The sequence below is a fragment of the Formica exsecta genome, unplaced genomic scaffold, assembly GCF_003651465.1.
Source record: "Formica exsecta isolate Colony F162 unplaced genomic scaffold, ASM365146v1 scaffold253, whole genome shotgun sequence".
NCBI lineage: Eukaryota > Metazoa > Arthropoda > Insecta > Hymenoptera > Formicidae > Formica > Formica exsecta.
Window position 1 is genome coordinate 275,584 of NW_021849803.1, and position 8,602 is coordinate 284,185.

General features: G+C 29.0%; 1 protein-coding gene across 1 annotated transcript in view; it reads right to left on the bottom strand.

The window, feature by feature from the left end:
- The window catches only part of LOC115236501, a 174,156-nt gene extending 165,884 nt beyond the window's left edge, over positions 1–8,272 (bottom strand). Inside the window, exon 1 of the mRNA XM_029809002.1 lies at positions 8,194–8,272. The gene's annotated coding sequence lies outside the window, so the exon portion shown is untranslated. The remainder of the gene's footprint in view (positions 1–8,193) is intronic.
- Between the last annotated feature and the right edge of the window lie 330 nt (positions 8,273–8,602).

Here is an 8,602-nt window from a genome sequence, read left to right on the forward strand (position 1 = left end):
TATATATATATATGTAGCTGATTATACATATACACATAGCTGATTATACTCAGCATCATACGATACGATACTTTATACGCGATAACTTGGTACATTCATGTATTATTCCTTGCTCCATAACATGACATTGACAAGACGCGCTTTCTGCCGTCCTGCAACGCCTGTCGAATGCGCTTCTGTGCGCAAGACGATGCATTGTTTTCGGCCCTACATAGACTTCACCAAAGGAACTACGAGACCGCGTACACCCTTTGTCAGGGTAATAGCTGCAATCAGCTTTGTGCTAGCTGAAACATCTTTCCAGAATGTAGCCGCGCATTGCGACGCACGTAACCCGCATGACTACAATTATTGTGGAGGGCAACGAAATTAAAATAAATTAACATTACTGTCCGCATATCTTACAATTCTTATTATCATATTCTAAAATTATTATTAATTAGTATTTGAATATATACGTTTAAATATACTTAAAATATGATTATTATATAATATCTTATAAAATTTATATATATATATATATATATATATATATGTATATATATTTATGTACATGAAACTATGCGTTATATATCTTGTATATACATATAATCCTGTCGAGATAGTTTGTATTTATCTCTCTATTATAGTAACCTATAATAATCTGTAATAATCTATTACGCAAATTATCCGTATTTATGCGCTTTTACTGGTTGTTTAATGGAATAGACATTTTATTACTGTTGCATTATTACATCGTCAGTATTATGTTATTATGATGTAATTGAACATTTGATTCAAGAACGTATTATAACACGTTATATAAATTACATTTTTTTTTTAATGTCACAACATATTATATGATATTATATATATTGCATATTATATATTTGTCATTGGTAATTAAAATTCATGAGAAGTATCTGGATTTTATTATCACAATGTAATACTGAGTAGAAATTATAATGCGCGCACAATACACGCACAAAACCAAATTTATATTACAAATTTCAATTATCTGCACCATTCTGTGGAAAACAAATACTCAGTTATTCGAAATTAGCATGAACAGCAGTACCTGTCTAATCTAATGCATTTTATGGAGTTTGCATGTCAAATATATTACCACAGAGATAAGTTGCAGTAGTGTACATGTATAAGTCTACCTGTAAGTATGCAGATGCATGTGTGCATTGCAACTATGAGAAGTCTCTAATGCATGCAGTACATCCGAGAAGAAACTCGTTTGTATCTGAAATTAACCACGAACAGTTCAGATATTTAATCATTTAAGTTAGAAAGCGAAACTTCTCAGAAGTAAACATAAAAGTTGCAGTGTCCTGCGAAATTAACACTACAAAGTATACTAATTTGTTTGTACGTTAATGCAAGATACATTACAAATAGTAAAATCTTTCAAAAACAAGATATATAATATCATAATAAATATTTTACTATGTTTAATACGTATAATTTAACTACTATATATTAAATTATTGGTTATCATCAGACAGTAATTAGATATTCAATCATTTTGTAAAAATTCTATTTTATTTATATTTGTTAAAGCTCTTGTGTGATGACAATGGATAATGGTTTCCAATAAAAATCGCAACAAAAAAAAAACGAAAAATTTTTATCGGAATTGGATGGTATTATGTAGATATGCGGATATTCTTCTTGCGGATATGTGTGTGTATGTATATTTGTGTTGTGTATTTTGTACGAGGAAAAAGGAAAAACTTCTCGTACAATTACTTTGTAGAGTTCCGAAAGAGAATTTGCACCTAATAAAGGACGGTTACTTCGTAGAGTTCCGAAGGAGAATTTGCACCTAATAAAGGGCAGGGAGAAAGTGAATAGGGAGGGTTCAGCCTTAGAGAGAAAAATACGAGTGTGTAAGCCCGCAAAACAAGAGCAAGTCTATTGTATTTTAAAAGAGATTTAAACATGAACAGTATTTTACTTAAAACAACTTTTATACACATCGCGTATATAGGTTATAAACATATATAATTATAAACACATTTTTTTTTACTTTTTCCTTATTTCGCTGAACTTTCATTAACGCGCTTAACAAATAAAAAGTTATACGAAAAGAGTTAAAATTTAATATGTTTTATAAGAAATTAAAAGTAATTATTATTGTAACATTCAATTTACACATCAGTAAAATTTTTAATTGAACATTGAATGATAAAGCTAATATCATGATATTTGTCGAAAATACATAATTATAATTAAATTAAACTGCAACGATAAAAGCTAAATTAAAATAGATGAAGTTAAAAATGTGCTAAACGTGTGAAAATAAAAAATCCAATTGAATTGCATAAAAGCAGGATCTCATCAAGCAAGTCTTCAATGTTAATTACAAAAAGGCGTGACACCGAGATGGTGCCTATTTCGGCATGAGTGAGCAGTGAATTAAGTCCGCTTGTGAACGAACGTGAAAGAGGCGGATCCTCTCTCTTAGAAGGATGAAATCGTAGCGGAAGAATATGCCTTACGTCCTGGATACAATGCGTAAAATTAAGTCAAGCGGATAATTTCAATTTATGGAAAACCACGATGCTCAAGCATAAACCAATATATGCAAATGCTTAGAACCGCAAACCTGCGGTTTTATCTTCAAGTTATTTACTCTTCTTTATTTGAGGACGAAAAAAGAATTTTTATAATACAGTTGTGCCAAGAGATTGCGCTATTGATTATTCCCGAGAGAAAGAGAGAAAAAGAGAGAGAGAGAGAATTTTAAGTTATATTCAATAATTGTTTCGCATATTGACCTATTTTTAATATTAGCGAATGTGGATAGTAATACAATATCCTTTAACTATACAATTTAATAAAACTTATGTTGTTAAAGGTCATAAATTGTCTGCATAATATAAGAACGTATAATGAAGTTTTTTTCACTATAATCAAGTCATGTAACTAAAAAAGAAACATCTTTAATAAATGTTGATATTTTAGATTGAAAAAGCTAACAAGCTTTGATAAATTCAAAAAAATTCTACACTAGTTTCTAATAAATGTTGAAATATAATTAATACAGTGAAGAATTTAAAAAGTTATTTTTGTTTGTAATTCATAAACTCCAATTAGAGAGAGTGTATAATTTGTCATATAATTTATTAAAGATATATTTCATATCTCTCTCCAAGTCTGTATATTTTCAGTTAAATATAATAGAAAAATTTATATCCCATCATATAGCCCTAAATCCTAACTTTTAGAATTTTTGTGTTTTAAATATCGCCAAATTACAAGTGATAATAAATGCTTCTGTATTCTTCTTATCTGTTCTCGCGATTTTTCGGATTATTGAAAGAATTAGCGATCTCGAAGCTCATTCTTAGTTAGCAATTATATGCACGATCGTGAGAAAAGGAAATGTTAAAGGAAATAGGTACTCTCGAAGAACTAATCTCGCGTTGATAATTGGATTTTTCAATGAAACCTTAATGATTATTCCTCGTTATTCCGATCCGTTTCATTCGTCCCTCCTTCACTTTCAATTTGGATTTTTTTTTTTGATAGATCTTGCCTGATCTTAAGAGTTTCACTTTCCCTTTATCGTTAAATTGGTTATTTGTTAAATCGGATAAAATCGATAATAGAATATTATATTTAATCGCGAGATTTTTTAAGTATCGGAACTAAACTTGTATTTACGTAATTATTACTTTACTTACTTTAGAAAAAAATAAAATCAAGTTTAAAAGTAAACAACTTAATGTCAAATAATATAAAATATTTAGTATATAATAACAATATATTTTCGATATAATCAAATTAAAAATTTTAATATAATTTAATATAATATCATGAATATTTTTATCTGCGATTTAATGAATAATACAAATTAAAAAGAATATGTATTACATCCATACGACAAAAATTGTAATTAGTTCTAATCAATAATTAATATTTTAAATTTTGCGCAAATTTTGTTTATCAGACAGGCAAGAAAAATAAGCAGTGGGAGTATACATAATTGATATTTCAAATGTTATAAATATTATTTAATAATAACTAATAATGTATATTAAAATATATATATGCGTTAAAAATAAATGTCTACAAAATAATTATTTTTCTCTCTAAATTGTGTAAAGTGCACATACTAAAACATTTGCTGTTTCTTGAAAGTCTGCAAACTGTTATAATTGGAACTAGATTCAATATGCTTTATGTCAAATTTCGTCTATCGTTTGTAATTGAAGAGTCTCTCTCTCAATCTCTTTTTCCATGCCGAGAAAAGAAGCAAATATTGTCAAAAAATTCTACTCATCGCACGGTTATGCCGTGAGTCTTTTACAATATTTCACGTTTATGAATAAGAATGCAGCCCACGCAAAGCAGATCTTCGAGGATGGCGGAATTTCCTCTGGAAAGGCTCTTGGAAGTTCACCTAAACCCTTTTAAAACTTCAAGGCCCGCTCGCACCCTCTCTCCTTTCGCATTTCCCCCCTTTCGAAAATCCCTAGTAAAACTTAAATTCAAATCTTGGCGATGCCACACCCTGTTCTCTCTTGAAACAGCTTAGTCTCCCTTAAATTTCCAGTTAACAGGACTAAACCAAACTCTATATATACGAACATCTTATATATTGTATATTCGCGTTTGCTGAGTACGTGTTGAATACATTACAGTTTATTGAAGAACACCATATGCGACCATATAACCAGTTTAATAATCTGCGATTAATAATCGGTTAAATAATCACCAAAAGCAATATGATTTTCTAAATTGAATTATTTTTATCAGACCGCATTTTACATTAAATTAAATAATTAAATAAAACTCGAGATAAATGTCCTCTACTGTAAAATTGATGAAAAATTATTAAATTGTGCAAAATGTGTTTATTACACACTTAAAATAACTAAAAATATTTTTTTATATATATTTTATTGTTCTACGTAAAAGATACATAATTAATGTATCAACTTTTTTTATAGGGAGAAATAAAGTGAGAGAGTTATGTGTTTATTATAATATAAACAAATTAATATAAAATTAAATATATAAAATTTAATTGAATCTCTCATTTTTACGAGACAACTGTACAAATCCATGCCTAAAATAGCGTGCGGAAATCTGAAGGATCTAAATATAACATTTATATTTTTATAATCGAGCAAAAGATAATGCTCATAGTAACACAGTGCGTCTTATTAATCGCGAACGCCGTAAGCAAGTTGAATATTTCAGCACTTTCAACTCCCGTATATCGATACCGCCAAGCACGCGTGTGCTACAGCATTGACTAATACATGAGAGACACGCTTCGCGGCAATGGGATAAGTTCAGTGGGCTGTTTTCCAAGTGGATTTTCTTGTTCCACTCCCGATATCTCACGTGTGCGCCGAGAGTATACGTGGTATGATTTCATCGTACGCATGACTTCGCTTTATATAAGTCCTACGAATATCGTAGAAAATACATTTAATCGCAGCAAACGGAAACGTTTTGATAACCGGAATCTGAATTATAAATTGCTTTTTATGCAACGTTTATCATCTCAATCGTTCAGCATTTTCTATATGGCTAAACTTTAATATTTACATAAAAATATCGATACTATTTATAGATATTGTGATTTTTATATTTTACAATATGTATATTAAAATCTATTTCAAAGTATTTCAAAAAATAAAAAATTATTACTCAAAGCCACTTCAAAGCTAATTCGAAATGTATTTGATTCAACATATTTGTTATATATAAACAATTGTTTCAAATTATTTATATGTAAATGTATTATATATAAATGCATTTCATACACACATGCGTGTGTGTTTGTGTAACGTAGGTTTTCAAAAATAATTAAATTTATTTTGAGAAGTGTGTCTGACAATATATTAATCTATAAATTTATACAATTTATAATCATATAATTTTAGTTTAAAAAGAAATTAACTATAAATTTTTCGTTACTTCTATAATCTATTGTTAAAATAACAACACTATTTTTAAGATACTGTTTTTTTTATCTGTAATTATTACGGATATTACGGATTATGTAATTATTATTTGGATATTCCTTCGTTTTGCGTAGGTCTTTGACGACTAAATATCATATTAATCGAGTACGACATAGATTGCAAATGTGCAATCTATAGCATTTCAATCACGAAACGCCAGTAGTTTGAACCCATAACATCTATGCTGCCAATCAATTGCTGTCGATAGTTACAATATCCTATGTTATGTCTACGACGTATGTGAGATATTACGGCAACATCAGATAAATCATTTGATATTTAAAAGTGCTCAAGTGTTGAAGATAAATTGATGAGACTTAAAGAATATTTTTTATCAAAAATTAAATTAATATTTATCAATTTATAATCGACTTAAACAAAAATAATTTAATATTCCTATTTGAAAATTATAAAATATAATTTTATAGCTCTTCTGAAAAAAATAACACGATAATGTTTTGCGTTTAAAAAAAATAATTTATATCATGATAAGTTTTGATTTACTTAGCACAAACTAAACATTAAGTCAATATAATTTATAATAAATATTTAGAATACTTGTATGTTTGTAAAAGTGTAACAACTGTTTTCGGTTACCATTAGACATTCTTATCATTAGAATGTTCAAAATATAAATTGCATTTGATTATTTATGGAAAACAAAAATCTTTTTCAAAATGTTTTTATACGAAATGTCCCATATCTAAACGTTCAAATTGAAGGGATAAATTCAGCACGTTAAAACAAGAAACTTTTTTATCTGGCACTTTGATTAAATCTCAAAAATAGAGCTACCCCAAATCGAAATTTAATAAAAATGGAATATTGCTATTTTTATCAAATTCAGATATTAAAGACAAAATCATTACTCAAACGATAAGAATTATTTTTGGATTGGATGGTTTTGGATCATTATAAATTTTTATTGTTTGAATAATGATTTTTATACCTTTAATACCTGAATTAGGTAAAAATAGCAATATCCCATTTTTAATAAATTTTGATTTAGGAAAACTCTAATTTTGAGATTTAACCGAAGTGCCAAATAAAAGTCTCATGTTTTGGCGTGCTGAATTCACCCCTTTAGCTTGGACATGTAGATCTGGGGATTGTATATATCAGGGATATATACACAACTCAAAATAATAATTTTCTTTTAGATAAAAGTTGTCACGTCAAAATCTCAGAAAACGGAAATAAATTTAAATGACAGTTGGAAGCAGCATTCTGCTCGCTTTTATGCGAACAAGTCCTTAGTCTGAGCACGATTTCAGCATTGCTCTGACCACGGTAACGCGTTCGTTTGCCGGAACATCATTTTTCATCCGTCGTCTCTCATCTGGAGTCCCGACTATGATTTATCGCGCCACCGCATCGTCGAAAAACTTGCTAATGCGTGCTGTGCAACGGCAGATGAAGATGCACTGCCGTTTCCGCAGCAAGAGAAATCTCGCAAGTATCGACAGGATTTTCAACGAGCGCGTTAGTGGAAATTAATCTCAGCTTCGTCGCCGCGCAACCGCACTTTTTCTCGACAATTTCATATCGAAAAAGTTTGTAAAAATTTCTTGTCAAAAAATAATATATATTTAATATCTGTTACTTTAATATTAAATTTTTACATAAAATTATTCGTTATTTAAATCTAGTATATCCATTACTGTAAATTCTATCTCTTAATAAGATAGCATGGAAAATATTATAAAAATTATCGAGAAACTTTTGTATCAATTAAAAATTCTTTTGAATAACACAAAAAGTTCCGAAAATTAAGCATGAAAAAATATAAATTAAAAATTATATAAAAATTTGGTTATTTGAAATATACTCATAATTTTAAGAAGGTTGACTATTTGTTATAAAGAATTTCATTTAATAATACAATATATTCTTCAATGAATTCTAAATAAACTTTATACTAATCGAAATGTAATTGTTAAGATATCTTTAATCTTAGAAAAATTAAAAACTTGTGTAAAAGATTTATTAAATCTTCAATATAATTTTTCCTAAGAAAAATTTAATTTTCGGAATTTATCAGAGAATCAGTGCTTTACTCGAGAAGCGCACGATCTATGACAAATTGTAAAACCAGACAACTAACCAATGTAAAAAATATCGAACATACTCGTCGTAAATTAATAGCCTAAATGAATTTTTATATGTATTGCATTAAATGTACAATTTAAACATGTGTGTCAAAAGTTAAAAAACAACTCACAAATAGGACGTTGTTGTCTCCAAAAGTTTTTGATAGTCATCGCGTTTCTCGGTGAAAAGATCGATGCCGTTGCTTTGTCTGTAACATAAATATAGATCGAAAATTAGATACTTATTCACAGATAAAGTCTTTCGATTAAGACATAATTCGCGATTGCAATTGTTAACGTCTCTAGATCGTTGTTCGATTAGAAAGCCATCGGGGTTCGCCTGCCGCATCATGACACTATGCAAACTCCGGCACGTGTTGCACCAAAAGTTGGCCGTTTAGCGCGTCGATAAAATCTCAATTATAGTTCTCGACGTATCGCGCAAGGCGCCAGAATCTACGACCGGCATCGTACATATGTACACATATGGCCGCCTAACATTAATAATTCAGACGATAATAAACTGCTGATATGTTTCAT